Raw genomic sequence first — 17,068 nt, 5'->3', positions numbered from 1 at the left:
TCTGACTCGCTGAATCCGGTCGCACTGGTGGATGCGTGACGGAGCCGGATACAAGATCATGGTACTGCTGCACAGTCTGTGAACTGTCAACCATGGGGACGCGAGGAAGTACAGCGACAACCCGAAACTATCTAGACTGTCTGGGTTGTGCAGACAACCCCCTATCGGGTTGCTGAGGTTTCCGCACTGCGTCACAACAAGTCACCTCTGCTGGTTGTTGAACGTCTTCCTAGTGACACACTGAACGTCCACAACCACCTCCGAGAGTCGCTTAACGTCAACGTGCGACTGGCAACCCACACTGGGTCGCACCGGTGGAGGAACCATCTCAACTGGCGGACGTGAGTAGGATACCTCAGCGTCAACAGGGCGTACAACCAACCGGTAGGAAGGTTGTTGGCTAGAAGGTTCTTCTCCGTAAAAAATCCTCTATCAAGGACTAAGCTTGGACTGCATGTCTTGCAACAAAGCCCAAGGTCTATGGGAGCAGGTGTGGCAACAGACGGGGTTAGCGACTGAAGCGGAACCATTTACCATCCCTGGAAGCATGTTATGCTTTAATTAAAGTCCATAGGAGGCTAAGCAGCTTAAGGCTCCTCTCCAAATGACAGAGTCCTCAAGGGAATATCAGAAGGAGGGAGAACAGCACTTTCTCATCTACAGGAACCATGTCCGAGAAAAGCTAGGTTATCTCAGTGAGGGTTTCACTGGTGCATAAGCAGCAGACCAGAAGGCAACGTTATGTAACTGCTTGACAGTCTGTGAACTGTCAAAAACTGAACTGTCAACCACAACAGGTGCGTGAGGACATACAGCACTGGTGCATTAGTAGCAGACCAGAAGGCAACGTCATGTAACTGCTTGACAGTCTGTGAGCTGGCAACAACCAAAGCTGTGTGGGGAAGCCTCAACTCCTGACTGACTAGTCTGCTGCGGGCGAGTGGCGGTAACCACCGTGGGTTGCGGAGGCTGACACACCGTGTCAAAACACGGCAGCTTGTGGTAGCTCACGCACGGCAACGGAGTGCTCCGTGTGTCTGTGGGAGTCAGCATGCGTCTGGCAGGGTCGACTGCGCATGGGTGGAGGAGCTCTCACAACAAGAGTGTGGGAGCAGGCAGCCATGCTGGGCGCACAACCGTGGCAGGCTGTAGGCCAACGGGTGCATCGTCAACCTTCTCCGCAGTCGGAGTGTGGGAGCAGGCAACAACCAAAGCGGAGTGGTGGTGCGTGGTGGGGACTGCCGTGGGTTGCGAAAACTAACGCATCGCGTCAAAACACGGCAGCTTGACTCCACCTTCCCACTGCTGATGCGGTAGCTCACGCATGTTAACGGAGGGAGCCGCACGTCGGCTAACGTTAACATGCGTCTGGCAGGGTCGATCGCGCATCGGAGGTGGAGCTCTCCGCAGCCGGAGTGTGGGAGCAGGCAGCCTCAGCGTGAGCTGGGCGCACAACCGTGGCAGGTTGTAGGCTAACGAGAGCATGTAAACCTTCTCCGCACGAAACTCCTGCATAACCGCAGCTAACTGAGTCTGCATAGACTGCAGTAAAGACCACTAGGGTCTATAAAAGACGGCAACAAACGGAGCTACTGTCTGTTGTGACTGAGGGTCTAAAACAGCTGGTGCGGCAACAGACGGAGTTACTGCCTGTTGCGGTACCACCTTGCCTCTCTTGGGAGGTGTGCAGTCGTCGGATGACTGCAGCGAGTCCGAACTGACCCAGTGGCTACACCTAGGCCGTTGGACTTGCGCGGAAGGGACCGACTTGCACTTAAAAAGCTGCAAGATTCGGTCCATGGTTTCTACGAGAAACCTCTTCCGCAGACGAGGAATAAATGGGCTCTCTCGTCTTTGTGTGGGTGGGGCGATCACGTCGGCAACGTGTGTAGATACACCCGAAACCACGGAGGGAAACGTCTGTTCGTCGATCAAGGCCTGTGGAACCCATAAGTCGTTCGACATTACTTCTCCCCTGGGCTTGGGAGCTTGTAAGAGGTCCCGGACTAGGTGAACAACTGGCACGAACAGACGAACCCTCGAACGCAACACTGTAACACTTTGCGCATATCACTTTATCACTTTTGATTTTCTGTTTGCACTTATTTCACTGAAATCGAAACTTTAACTGAATTCTACCTGAAACACGCAATCCTATCCTTCATTAAAAGGTAGTAATTGCGAAAACAGTTTTACAATGCAACAGAAAAACATAATTAAAGATAAAGAATTCAGTGGCTGGAAAAGAGACTAAACACTAGATCAAATAAACTACGTTTAAAATCTCTCACCGCATAAAGCCTGGGAACAAGAATAAAACTCTAGAAACGTTTTACCTTCTTCCCCTACAGCGACTAGGGAGGAGAGTAACACGAGAACAACGTTACCCGCTTGAACGAAACGTTTATTCTCCTCTCTCTCCCTCCGTCTCTATCTCTCTCTCTTCTCTCTTGACTTAGAACCTGAGAGAAGAGCCCAATTATATATCGTTAAAACATATTATTTGCTAAAGGAAAAAACTGAAAGGTTTCCCAAATAAAAAGTTCCTTTATTTAGAATTTAAACCATTTAAGCTAAGAAAGAATGAACGAAACGCTAGAATCAGTTTACTCTTACTGCAACGTGAAACCGTGAAATACTCTCTCTCTATCGTAACGATAGAGCGCATGTTGAACGTTCTGAACGTCAACAACTGCGGAGACTAAACTAAACGTTAGTTCATCTTTGAAAACAGTACGAGACTATCAAAGAAATTCTTTCAAAAACATTAAAATTAAAAAAGTATAAATTCTTAAAAGGTAAATACGATATGTCGGGCTCAATGTTAATTAACTTCGGTTCCAAGTAAGGACCGCCTACTATTAGGAAAGGTCGCATATAAACAAACATAAAAATTAATTTTTATAAGTTTATAATAAATGGAAAGTTAATCGAAGAGGCCTATAAAGGCGGAGAGATATAAAATAAATAGATCTATAACTTGTTAAGCAAAATTACCAAAAACCTAAACACACTTCCGTCTAAGGGAAGGGTCGGTCATTTAAAAGTGAAAGAGAGTCCATACTCTCTTCGTCACCAACACTTCCGTCTAAGGGAAGGGTCGGCCATTTAAAAGTGAAAGAGAGTCCATACTCTCTTCGTCACCATAATTAAATCTATCCAAAACGAGTTCAAGTTTTGAAATGAAGATAAAACCCCTGCATAGCGAAAGCTCAAAACTGGAATAGTGTACTTCACCAATCGTTGTGAAAACAAATCCAGTTAGGGACTGCGTATTTAGTAGGTCTTGCCTGTGGCACGACAGAGGGAAAAGAAAATTGGTTCTTTGTTGACATCGAGTACTTGAGTACCTACTTGACAGATGGCGCTGTTGATGTACACCCCCACCTGTATAGCGATCGCTGGCGTATTCCGCCCGTAGGTTTTTTCTGTCGGGCAGCAGGGATGCAGCTATATGATCATCGGGTAAGTTTGATATTGAAAAAAAGAAATTTGTATTTATCCTAACTATACAAACCTGAGAGCTTCAATAGAAGTAAAATTTCAGCATAGCTTGAACTCAGCCTTGAAGATTTATGACAAGGTGTCAATAGTTACTGGTGAGTGGCGTGGCAGCAACAGCCCCTCAACAGCACAGAGTAGCCACTTTGACCTTAACCTAGGACTTGTGGGGGGGTTAGGGAAGGAATTGTAACTTGAAGGACTTATGTTTATATAGTTAGGAAAAGTGACAAATTCGGAAATAATTTGTATTTTCCTAACAGTACAAACCTGGAGCTCTTTACAATGTATATATATTTCGAAGATAGTTAGAACTAGCCGTTAAGTTTTTAACATGACAAATTCGTAGATAATTTGTATTTTTCCTAACCATACAAACCTTAGCTATTTAAAATTATATTTTCATAATAAAATAAATTTTTGAATATACTTACCCGCTGGTTATATAAAAGAGCTGAAGTCCCTGACGCCAGGGCAGAAAATTCAAATCTCGCGCTATCGAAGATACGCCAGGTGTACCAACCGCACCCTAGCGGTAGAACAGGTGGAACTACACACCAACTCCAGTTCTTCCATGCCTCATAGCCATACCATAGGTAGTCTCTAGAGGGGAGGAGGGAGGGTGTTAAATTTATATAACCAGCGGGTAAGTATATTCAAAAATTTATTTTATTATGAAAATATCATTTTTAAATATAAAACTTACCCGCTGGTTATATAAAAGAGCTGATTGACACCCCTTGGTGGCGGGTCAGAGACAGCTACATACAGAAAATTCACTTAAGGGTTACATACAATAAACTTAAGCAGTTCTCACCTGATAAGGAAGCTGACAGCAATGATACTCTGCCTCATTTCGTCCGCTATCCTTAAGAGATCCAGTAATCCACTCGGGCTGAAAATCTCTAGGAGCTGTCAAACGGTACAAACACCTATAACATGACAGGACCTCAACCAATACCCTCGTTCCGGGTGCACTCAAGGAACAAATTGACCACCTAGCCAAATCAAAGATTGCGGAAGACTGACGCCCAATCTCCACAAACAACCATAACAAACGAGTTCCAAGAGATAGAAAAGGGGTATTAGGAAAAAAGGGAACGTAGTGGTAGATCATTCACCTACTATCGCATTAGCAGCTATAAAAGGACCCAACGTAAAAAGGTCCTCATAGCGAGTCTGAACATTCTTCAAATAATGGGATGCAAAAACAGACTTACTTCTCCAAAATGTTGTATCCATCAGACTTTGCAGAGAACGGTTCTGTTGAAAGGCCACTGAAGTCGCTACCGCTCTGACTTCATGTGTCTTGACTTTGAGGAGCCTCTGATCCGACTCATCACACTGAGCATGAGCTTCTCGAATCAACAATCTAACGAAAAAAGACAAGGCATTCTTGGACATGGGCATCGAGGGTTTCCGAACTGCACACCACAGAGCGTCTGAGTTACCTCTCAGATTCTTAGTTCTGTCCACATAACACCGTAGAGCTCTAACTGGACAGAGAACCCTTTCCAATTCATCGCCAGCCAAATCCGAAAGGTTAGAAATCTCGAAGGATTTGGGCCATGGTCGAGAAGGGTTTTCGTTCTTGGCCAGAAACCCCAGTTGCAAAGAACAAATGGCTTTCCCATTCCGAAAACCAATGTTCTTGCTTAAAGCGTGAACTTCACTAACTCTTTTCGCAGTGGCGAGGGTAACTAGAAAAAGGGTTTTCAAGGTTAAGTCCTTAAATGAAGCCGAGTGTAAAGGCTCAAATCTGTCACTCATGAGAAATTTAAGGACAACATCCAAATTCCAGGCGATGGGAGCCGTTTGAATCTTCTTGGTCGTATCAAAAGACCTAAGTAAATCTCGTAGATCCTTATTATCAGAAAGGTCTAGGTTCCTGTGTCGAAAAACCGTCGCCAACATACTCCTGTAACCTTTAATAGTTGATGACGAGAAGTTATGCTTAGTTTTAAGGTCCAAGAAAAAATCTGCTATTTGGGAAAGCGATGTACTGGAAGAGGAAATCGCGTTAGTTCTACACCATTCCCTGAACAACTCCCACTTGGACTGATACACCTTGATGGTTGAAGACCTTCTTGCCCTTGCAATTGCCTTGGCTGCCTTCTTCGAAAATCCTCTAGCTCTAGCGAGTTTTTCGATAGTCTGAAGGCAGTCAGACGTAGAGCTCGGAGGTTTTGATGATTTCGGGCCAAGTGAGGTTGTCTGAGAAGATCGGGTCTCATGGGAAGGCTTCTCGGGACATCCACCATCCATTCCAGTACCTCTGGAAACCAGCTCCTTGACGGCCAGAACGGAGCTATCAGTGTCATTCTGGTCTCCTCGTGTGAAACGAACTTCTGAATCACTTTGTAAAGGATCTTGAACGGAGGAAAGGCATAAACCTCCATGTGTGACCAGTTCATCAGAAAAGCGTCTATGTGTAAAGCTTCGGGGTCTGGAACCGGAGAGCAGTAACACTCTAGTCGTTTGGTCTTCGCGGTGGCAAAGAGATCCACGAGAGGTCGACCCCATAACCGCCACAGACTCTTGCAGATGTCCGGGTGCAGAATCCATTCTGTGGAGAGAACCTGACCTTTCCTGCTGAGTCTGTCTGCGCTCACATTGTTGACCCCCTGGATGAACCGCGTCAAAAGAGTCACCTTCCTTTCCTCCGCCCAGATGAGGAGCAGTCTTGCAATCTCGAACAGAGGCCAAGAGTGGGTCCCGCCTTGTTTCGCAATATAGGCCAGAGCTATCGTGCTGTCCGAATTGACTTGGACTACCTTGCCCCTGATCTGCTTTTCGAAGCCGATGAGAGCCAGATGAATAGCTAAAAGCTCTTTTTGATTGATGTGGAGAGAGGTTTGCTCCACCGTCCAAGTCCCCGAAAGTTCCTGCTTCTCTAGAGTGGCTCCCCACCCCGAGTTGGAGGCGTCGCAACACAACACGAGGTTTGGGTTCCTCTGAAGTAAAGACAAGCCTTCTTTCAGTCTGGGCTCGTTGTTCCACCATTGAAGATGAGACTTGATGGAAGTCGAGATGGGAATGCAATCCCTGTCGAGGCTGTCCCCTTTCTTCCAATGGCGGTTGAGATGAAACTGAAGAGGACGCAAGAACAACTTCCCCAGGGTCACGAACTTCTCTAACGACGAGAGAGTCCCCAGAAGACTCATCCAATCTCTGACGGAGCAAAGATCTCTCTTCAGGAACGTTTGTACTTTTAGGAGGGCTGCTTGGATTCTCACCGACGACGGAAAAGCCCGAAAACTCCGACTGTGAATCTCCATCCCCAAATAAAGAATCTCCTGGGATGGAATGAGTTGTGATTTTTTCGAGCTCACCAGGAGACCCAGTTCTCTGGAGAGATCCAAAGTCATCTTGAGGTCCTTCAAACAACAATCGGCTGAGGAGGCTCTTATCAGCCAATCGTCCAGATACAGAGAGGCCCTGATTCCCCTCGAATGCAGCATGCTTGCCACGTTCAGCATGATCTTGGTGAACAATAGAGGAGCCGTGCAGAGTCCGAAACAAAGAGCCCTGAACTGGAAGACCTTGTTTCCGTCCATGAACCTCAGATAACGTCTGCAGCTGGGATGAATCGGAAGGTGGAAATAGGCATCCTGAAGATCTAAAGAGACCATCCAATCGTCCTTCCTCACAGCTGCCAGAACTGTTTTCTGAGTCTCCATAGTGAACGTCGAGTTTTGGACGTAACCATTGAGCACACTTACGTCCAGAACCGGTCTCCACCCCCCGGAACTCTTGGGTACTAGAAAAAGGCGGTTGTAAAACCCCGGAGACGTAACATCCTGCACTTCCTCTATTGCTCGTTTCTCTAATAAAAGAGACATCTGTAGAAGCATGCCTTGTTTCTTGGGACCCTCTCTGTATTTGGGCGAAAGATCCACTGGATCTGTGACTAAAGGAGGATTGGTCAGGAAGGGGATCTTGTAGCCTTCCTTTAACACCTGGACGGACCAGGGGTCCGCTCCATTCCTCTCCCAAGCCTCCCAAAAGTGAGTCAACCTGGCCCCCACTGTTGTCTGAAGGAGAGGGCAGTCAGACTTTACCTCGGCCGGACTTGCCCCCTCTGCCTCTAGGTTTCCTTCCTTCTGGTTTAAAAGAGCCTCTTCCAGAGGGCTTCCCACGAAAGGACTGAGGACGAAACTCAGAAGAAGATTCCTTAGGTTTTCGAGAGGAGAATGACGGAGGCAAAACTTTCCTAGTCGAATGAGTAACTAAGTCATGTGTGGCCTTCTGAGTGAGAGCAGTAGCCACCTCGCCCACTAATTCCTGAGGAAATAAAGAATTAGACAAAGGTGCGAAAAGAAGGCCTGTCTTCTGATAGGGAGACACTCCTGCGGAGAGGAAGGAGCACATCGTGGCCCTTTTCTTGAGAATTCCAGCTGTAAACAAGGCAGCAAGTTCGTTGGAGCCATCTCTCACACCTTTGTCCAAGCAGGACATCAAATGAACCAAACCACTAGTGTCCGTTTCCGTCATATCAGAGACCCTCTTACTCAAAGCCCCCAAAGCCCAGTCCAAAAAATTAAAAACTTCGAAGGCCCTGAAAAGACCTTTAAGCAAATGGTCGAACTCTGGAATGGACCACCAAATCTTCGTCTTCCTTAAGGCAAGACGACGAGAAGCATCTACCAAACTTGAAAAATCCCCTTGTGCAGAAGAAGGAAAACTCAAGCCCAACACTTCACCAGTCTCATACCACACACTAGAGGCTAACCTAGCGGGAGGAAAGGCAAAGGCCGTCTTGCCAAAAGCTTTCTTGGAGTCCAACCAAGAACCCATTAACTTCAAGGCCCGCTTAGAGGATCGAGAAAGAACCATCTTGGTGTAAACTGGAACCTTAGTAGCTTTACCTAAGATGAATTCAGAAGGCGGAGAACGAGGGGCCACAGGGGTAAAAGAATCCGGGAAAATTCCAGTCAAAATAAGCATAAACTTGCGAAGGTCCACAGCATGCTGATAATGCTTCTCCTCCTCATTCTCAGAGACTTCCTCAATAGGATTATCCTCATCCGACTTTTCCTCTGGTTCGTTTTCTGGCAGTGCAGCAACAGCCGCAGCCTGAACCGAAGGAACAACGTCTGGATGGGACTGCCTGTCAAGGCCAACATCTGAGTCAATTTGGTGGGGAGAAGTAGAAGTAGATTGATGCGAAACACGGACATGTATACGATCATCCTCAACCAACAACTGCTTAGACCGCTTAGAATTCGACTGTTGTTGAACAGAAGAACGCTTGAAATCAGAAGGTAACTGTTGAAGATCGCCGCGAGGTCGCGTAAAGTCCGAGGACTGTTGCTGCGAACGATCAAAGAAGTCAGGATGTCGCCGCTGAAAACCAATGTTTTGACGCGCCGCGTCCAAAAGTTGTTGCCGCGGGCGATCCACTACTTCAAATTGTTGCCGCGTCTCGTCCACTTGTCGACGCCGATGCTCTTCCCCGCGACCAGAAAACGCAAACTGGTCAACCAAAACTCTCTGACGCGACTCATCAAAATCAACCTGGCGTTGAACACTGTGAATGGGAGACCGTCTAAGTGATAACTCGTCAAGGCCATATACCATCGAACGTTTGTGCGATAACTGGTCTGACATCGAACGCCCAGACACAACGCCAACACCTGGTTGATAAGAATCCATCAACGACGAGAGTTGTTCCTTCATAGACAAAAGTGCAGTCCATTTCGGATCAACAGAACTCCTAGAAGGAAGATTCGCACTAATGTCACCACGCATTTCAGGGGAAGAAAGCCAATCCGATGGAAGAGGAGGTGCATGAATAGTTACAAGGTCCGAATCGGAAGGAATCATATCCGCACGAACACGGTGATCTGAACGTTTGGCCGGAGTGCAAGCGCTGGGAGAACGGAAACGTTCCGGTGAACCCCACGAACTACATCCTGGCCGCACAGGCGATTCCCGACGCTGTGAATCAACATGGGAGCGTTTAAGCGGTCTCGACGCTCGCCGCCAGATCTCACTCCCCGACCCTTCATCGGAAGACGGGGATAACGTATGAACCTCACCTTTCCTACGATGAGGGTGAACGACCTGAGCTACGGCAACAGGAACGTTCGAGGGGACGTCTGCACGATTGATGATGCTTCTCGTTCCCTTAAGCCGTTCGACATTACTTCTCCCATGGGTTCGAGAGCTCGAAAGAGGTCTAAGGCTAGGTGAACGACAAGATCGTGCCGACGCACCCTCCGCAACACTAAACACATTATCAACACTTGTCACAACACCGAGAGAGTCACGATTCTTCGGTACCACATCAGACACTCGTGTCGACGCACCTTCCGCAACACTAACCACATTATCAACACTTGTCACAACACCGAGAGAGTCACGATTCTTCGGTACCACATCAGACACTGAAACACTTTCCACAGTTCCGATAGGATCACGGTTTTTCAATACCTTTAACTCGGAAAAGATAGTATTTCTATCGGCTGCTAAGGACTCAACTTTCTCACCAAGACACAAAATAGCAGTAAACATGTCCTTCATAGTAGGTTCCTGATCTACCACCACAGGGGAAGGAACAGGATTAGGAACAGGTAAATTAGGTAAGGTTCTATCCACAGATCGGGAAGAACTACGCCTAACTCTATCTCTCTCTAATCTCCTAACATAACGATCGAAAGTAACAAAATCATCATTAGTTAAGGAAAGACACTCATTACACCTATCATCTAATGAACAAAATTTACCCCTACATTTTACACAAATAGAATGAGGATCAATAGATCCATTAGGAAGTCGTGTACAACAACCCTCACTAACACACCTACGCTGAGCAGGGGAGGAGTCGGCCATTTTAAAGTTAACGTGAGAGACCGACAAGCAAAAAGTAAGGGAAAAAACAATAAAGAAAATCTCAAACAAAAAGATTTCAAGATAAGAACCAAGGAAAATTAATCAACGATAGCTTAAACTCAAAAAAGAACGTTGTACACGACAACCCTCACTAATCACCAAACAACTTCCCAAGAGAGTAAAAACACGAGAGCGAACTTCTGTATGTCAGTCAGCTATGACGGCAGAGAGAAGAACTGGAGTTGGTGTGTAGTTCCACCTGTTCTACCGCTAGGGTGCGGTTGGTACACCTGGCGTATCTTCGATAGCGCGAGATTTGAATTTTCTGCCCTGGCGTCAGGGACTTCAGCTCTTTTATATAACCAGCGGGTAAGTTTTATATTTAAAATAGGGTATTACTTTCGGCGTAGCTGAATGACGAGCCATTAGATTTTTAACGAGGGTTAACTACTCCCTCGCTAGTTAGCGAGGGGGTAAGGGAGGGATAGCTAGCTACCCCTCCCCCCTCACACACCGGTGAACTGATTCACTTCGCTTAGAGGTAGGAATTCACGGGGGACAGGGCTGGCGGGCAAGTATGATTAAATAGCTAAGGCTTGTATGGTTAGAAAAAATACAAATTATCTACGAATTTGTCACTTGTTCCGTAACCGAAATACAAACCACGCTATTTAAATAGGGTGACTTAACCCTTAGGTAGGGTGGTAAGTCCCAGCCTTACTGGCTTTGGCTTTGCCCGGGGACTCAAAATATGAGTGTGTAGCACTCGAGATAAAGAGTCCCTGCACCTCGCAAGTCCCTTGCTCTGCAAGGAACGTGCGGCCTACGTAATCTTGTGTGTGAAGGAATGAAGTGTGACTCATCCTAGGAAGTTGACCTGGAATCCTTTAGATGGAATTCTAGGATAGGACGTTCCCAATACCACCTCATCAGGGTATGGGGGACGCGACAGTATTATCTTAATACTGTACTAAGAACACAAGGAAGCTGGAGGGAAGGGGATCGCCTGATCCTTCGGAGTGGACGCAACGGGGCCTACCTGTAAAGAAGAAAGGGAAGAATGTTGCTGAGACCTCTCCGACGACTCTTCCTGGTCCTGAGTGAGAGACCTGCGCTTGCGCGGTGGCGATCCCGACGGCGATCTAGAAGCAAGTGTCCCTGCCGCAAGCACGAGCTATGGAACCCGGCGAGAACGGGGGTCGTGCTGGAGCTCGCGCGGTGGAGCATTCAAGGAATCGCGCGCGGGGGGCTGCTGGAGCGCAGTCGCGCGTTCGTGCAGGTGAATAAGCGCGTGAGGGTAGCGGAGATCGCTGTTGGTCAGGAGAATGGTAAAGCGCAGGAGATCGACGGCGTCCTGGAGATCTGTGGCGCGTGGGCAGGCGATGGTGAGGCGGCGAGCGATGGCGCGTTGGCGAACGCTGACACGTTGGTGAGTGATGGCGCGTGGTGGCGCGTTGGCGAACGATGGCGCGTAGTACACGCAGGCGACCGACCGCGCACAGGCGATTTGGCGAGAGTGCGCGTCAGAGTCTTATGGCGATCAAGGTCATGGTGGCGCTGGCGCGTAGGCGATGGATCGTGCGGGCGCTCAGGAGATCGCTGGCGCGCAGGAGGGTGTCGACTCATAGACTGCTGGGGCGCAGGATCAGGAGGCGCGGCGACGCGCAAGGGCAAACGCTCGCGGACGGGTTCAGGATATGAAGGCGCGCGGGCACGCAGGAACTCTTGAAGTGCGCACTGGGGAGCGTGCGCGCATCCAGATCCGAAGATCTAGGGCACGCGGGCGAGCGTTGGCGCACAGGGCGCACATCAGGAACAGGGTGCGCAGGTGCGCGCTGATGGGCAGGAGATCGTGTGCGCTCAGGAGACCGATGGCGCGCTTGGCGCGCAGCAGGAACGGAAAGGTGCTGGCTGCTAACAGGAGAGCGCTGGCGAGCAGGCGAATGTTGACGAGCAGGTGAGCGCTGGCGAGCAGGCGAATGTTGACGAGCAGGTGAGCGCTGGCGAGCAGGCGAATGTTGACGAGCAGGTGAGCGCTGGCGCGGCGAGTCTGGTGGCTGCAACTCTGGAGAGCGCTTACGCGCTACTGCGCACAAACACGCAGTTGGGCGCGCAGGGGAACCCTGACGCGCAAGGGAATCACCCACACCATGGGAGACATCCCTTTGCCCCGAAGGGATCGGTGCCCGTCGGATGACGAGGTTAGAAGGCGCCTGCTGCGCATCTGCGCCGGAAGTGGAAGGTCTGGTAGGGGTGGGAGATCGCGAGCGATCACCGGAGAGGTCCAAAGACGTGGCTGCTACGGTCTGCTCCCGACGAGGAGAATCCTCTGTGGAGGAAGGAGGCGGAGACGACCCGAAGAGGCGCCTCTTGACTCCCTTATAGCCAAAAGTGAAGTGAGACAACTAACCGGTGTGTGTGTGGGGGGGAGGGGTAGCAAGCAACCCCTTCCCCTACCCCCTTGCTAACTAGCGCGTAACCCTCGTTAAAATTCTATTGGCTCGTCAATTTCAGCTACGCCAAAAGTAAACCCAATGTAAATAGCATGGTTTGTATTTCGGTTACGGAACAAATAAATATTTCCTATACAGTGGTACCTCTACATACGAATTTAATCCGTTCCAGAACCAACTTCGGATGTAGAAAATGTTCGGATGTAGAAACGAATTTTCCCATAAGAATACATTGAAATAGGATTAATCTGTGGTTGAGCCCAAAAACCTATGATAACTTCTTAATAAACTACTACACATAATTTCCCATGAGAATAATGCACACTAAATTAGATAATAGACATGTAAATAAGAAGAATTAGCAAAAAAATGATAAATAAGAAACGGGTTTTTAGCGTCACTTTACCTTAGAAACTCCAGCGCAGGTGTTGTTGGTCTTGCTACGCAGAGAGGAGACGGACGGGCGGCGAGGAGGTAGAGAGGTTAACTACGATAAACGTACACTACCATAACTTATTCTAACTTACACTAAGTGAACTTTAACATAACTTAGCTTATTTTTTTTTTATTTTTATATTTTATATTTTTTTTTACATTTTCTTTTTTTCTTTTTGATGATTAATTTTAATCACTTTCACTCTCTACACTTAAAATTGATTGAATTTTTTTCTCTTCACTCTTTGCTGTTTTCTTTGAACCACTTCCTTCCTCTTCATCACGAGTTCGCTTCGTAGTTTTTTTAAAGAAGCTATCGATAGAAAGTCGCTTGTTACAGCTTTTCAGAATGTTTCGAAAATAAGTTAGGGAAACATCATCAAACGGCGCAACTACACGACAAACCTGCAATTTCTTTGGATGGTATTTGTCGATGAAGTTGACCACGTCTTGATATTTTCCTAACTCCTCTTTTATTTGCGCCGAACCTATTGCAAGTTCACTCATACGGACGCCACGCTCATGCTTTTCAATAATTCCTTGCTTTACTTCTAAAGAAAGCAGTCCCTTATTCCTTTTCTCACCACTACCACTACCACTTGCGAAACTAAGCCTTTTAGGACCCATGATTTACGTAAAATACCGTAAAAGGATGAACGTAAAAAATCACGATTAAAACACAGTTACAGTAATAGCAGAACGCACAGGGCACAACCACACGAAGGCGAGAGAACAGAGGAATGTCCCAAGCCACGCTAATTGAGGGTCCCTCCGAGGTCGAAGTGCTGCCTTCTATCGGCGGAAATAAAAAACACTTCAGGCGCTATGAGCACCGACTACGCATACGAGTATTGTTTACTTCGGGTGTCGAAAAAAACATTCGGGTGTAGAGTAGGAACGTGTTCGAATTGTACTTCGCGTGTCGAAAAATTCGGATACAACCGGTACGACGAAAATTGCTTACTTCGTGTTGAAATAAAATTCGGGTGTAGTAAAATATTTGCTCGAATTTTACTTCTGATGTTGGAAAATTCGGATGTAGATACGTTCGTGTGTAGAGGTTCCACTGTATAAACTATAAACACTTTAACAAAACAAGAGGAAGAAAAATTAGAAAGAATACTGTGCACAAGTGTACCTTCAAGCAAGAGAGCTCCAACCCAAGACAATGGAAGACCATGGTACAGAGGCTACGGCACTACCCAAGCCTAGAGAACAATGGTTTGATTTTGGAGTGTCCTTCTCCTAGAAGAGCTGCTTACCAAAGCTAAAGTCTTTCTTCTACCCTTACCAAGAGAAAAGTAGCCACTGAACAATTACCGTGCAGTAGTTAACCCCTTGGGTGAAGAAGAATTGTTTGGTAATCTCAGAGTTGTCAGGTGTATAAGGACAGTGGAGAATCTGTAAAGAATAGACCAGCCTATTCGGTGTGTGTGTTTAGGCAAAGGGAGAGAACCGTAACAAGAGAGAATGATCCAATGTAGTACTGTCTGGCCATTCAAAGGACTCCATAAATCTCTCGCGGTAGTATCTCTACGGGCGTCTGGTGCCCTGGCCAACCTACTACCTTTAAACACATATACAGTATACACATTTACACACACACACACACATATATATATATATATATATATATATATATATATATATATATATATATATATATATATATATATATATATATACTGTATATGTATGTATTACATTAAATATTTATTTGCGACAAAAATAAGGGTAAATATATGATACTCTAACTACTAACGAAAATGGAATTCGCTATAAGAAATGGACGAGTGCTGGCTAGTTTGATATTTTTCTCTATATATTCAATAGGGGCTTGGGCATAACTACTTACGTATTGGTCGATTAAAATTTGAAGTATGTTTTTCACTCTAAGTCCATTGTTTACATCTGAGAGACTTAAGGGTCAAAGGGGACTTATTGTGCATGCGTTTTTTCCCATGGTTTACAATAACGTATTTGTCAGGTGATTTTTTTTTTTAAACCAATTAACATCTTACAAGTGCTTCTTCATAACTTCCCAGATGTTGTTCTACAACAGCAATTTTCTTTCCACCTTCCCCTTCAGTTTCAACTTAACCACCATCACATAAAGACATCTCCAAGAGGAAACTTAAGGGAAGTACATCAATCTATTTCGAAATATAGTGTAATTTCATTTATGTCGGCAATTGATTATGATGGAAAGGCTCTCTGTTCAGAATAAAGCTATTGTTACTCATGTGTAATTATAAAATAACCGTGAAATAATGCCTCAAAGGTCCGATTCTGACTTAATTTTTCGGGAAGACCAGCACATTTTCACTGCAAAGCTTCTGTAAACATTGCCAAGACAATAAAAAAAAAAAAAAAAAAAAAAAGACTTATCTGTCAATCATAAGGTACGGAATTATTTGCGATTTACTTTTCCATAATGTAAGGATTTATTTGTAATTTACTTTTAGTTTATGACCTGGGAAGGGGGGGTCTGGGGGGCTTGCCCTCTGGGCTAGGGGTTGTGACCTGGGAAGAGGGTTCAGGGGGCTTGCCTCCGGCTAGTGGTTGTGACCTGGGAAGAGGATTCGGGGGGCTTACCTCCGGCTAAGGATTGTGACCTGGGAACTACTAGGTTAGGTTAGGTAGGTTTGTTAGGTACTGTACCATATGACGAATCTCAAAAGTGATAAAAAACTACGTTTTGGCCTGTTTTCACCCACTTACATGAACCATATATTTTTCTAACGGGTTATCTTGTGCTTAATTTGCATTTCTGACCATTATTATTGCTGCAAATCACTCGTTTATGACATTTCCCCATTCAAAGAACTCCGGTTTCCCTCTGTGTCCCCCATAATTGTCTTTATATAAGGGATTCCAATAACTCATGAACAGGTGGTTTGCTTTTCCCCCATAATCATGGTCGGAAATGCATAAAACACAAGACAGGGAGTAGGAAATATATATTGTCCATGTATTTGGCTAGAAATTAAAGTATCATATATTTACCAAATTGTGTCATTTTCGGAGGAAACGGGTGTTTTTCTATAAATAAAAGTTGGTTTTCACTAAGAAAGGTTACTCTGATGATAAGTACAGTGATACCCTGAAAACACCTCCTAACCCAAGGTTCCCCACCTAACCTAACCTACGACCCCCTGCGATGCCAAACCCCCTTTGACTGCTATTTTCTTAGCTAACCCTATGACTAAGTCAATCCTTAACCCTGTATTAGCTTATCAACCGGCTTCACTCTTGGCATGGTAACACTAAACAATATTTTGTAAATCGTAAAACTAGCTTCATAATATTGTACTTCAGACCAAAATAAACACCAAATTTCGCTATAAAGTAAACCGATTTGACATGTAATAAGAATGTTTACACCTTTCCCAACAAACTACATTCAAGTTCAAATTTACATCTAAAACCTTCAGAGTTCCTTGTAAAATAGTAAGATATAAAACTTTAAGTCAAATGTGTACTTACAAATATCTGGTTACTAACTACTAACGCCGCAAAGTCGCAAACTAAGTTAGCAGCCACTCTATCAAATAATACATTGATACCTATTCTGGTTCTGGTTCAGGGGGCGAGTGAGGCATAGCCTTTGCAACGGCCCCTCCAAAGTTTATCTTCTTATACTGTTTTGTATTTTCCTCCACATCAGGTTTAATACTTCTTTTTCCTTTTCTATATTTCTTTTACTAAATGAAAATAATCCTACTATTTTCTTTAGGTTTTCCTCGTATGGTTATTGTAGCTCAATTACTTCATTCCTTTCTTTTCTATATTCCTGGCAAAACAAAATATGTATCAAATCTTCCTCCTCATTTTCACAAAAATGA

General features: G+C 45.8%; 1 protein-coding gene across 3 annotated transcripts in view; it reads right to left on the bottom strand.

Annotated features, from left to right (window-relative positions):
* The window catches only part of LOC137639048 (mediator of RNA polymerase II transcription subunit 8-like), a 56,003-nt gene extending 39,213 nt beyond the window's left edge, over window positions 1-16,790 (bottom strand). For 2 of the 3 annotated variants that reach the window (XM_068371363.1, XM_068371365.1), the window contains exon 1: window positions 16,710-16,790. The gene's annotated coding sequence lies outside the window, so the exon portion shown is untranslated. Of the gene's footprint in view, window positions 1-16,705 lie in introns of all 3 variants that reach the window. The other variant, XM_068371364.1, reaches the window with a different exon arrangement.
* Window positions 16,791-17,068: the final 278 nt, after the last annotated feature.

Source organism: Palaemon carinicauda, chromosome 4 (genome assembly GCF_036898095.1).
Source record: "Palaemon carinicauda isolate YSFRI2023 chromosome 4, ASM3689809v2, whole genome shotgun sequence".
NCBI lineage: Eukaryota > Metazoa > Arthropoda > Malacostraca > Decapoda > Palaemonidae > Palaemon > Palaemon carinicauda.
This window is presented reverse-complemented; position numbering and strand designations above follow the sequence as displayed.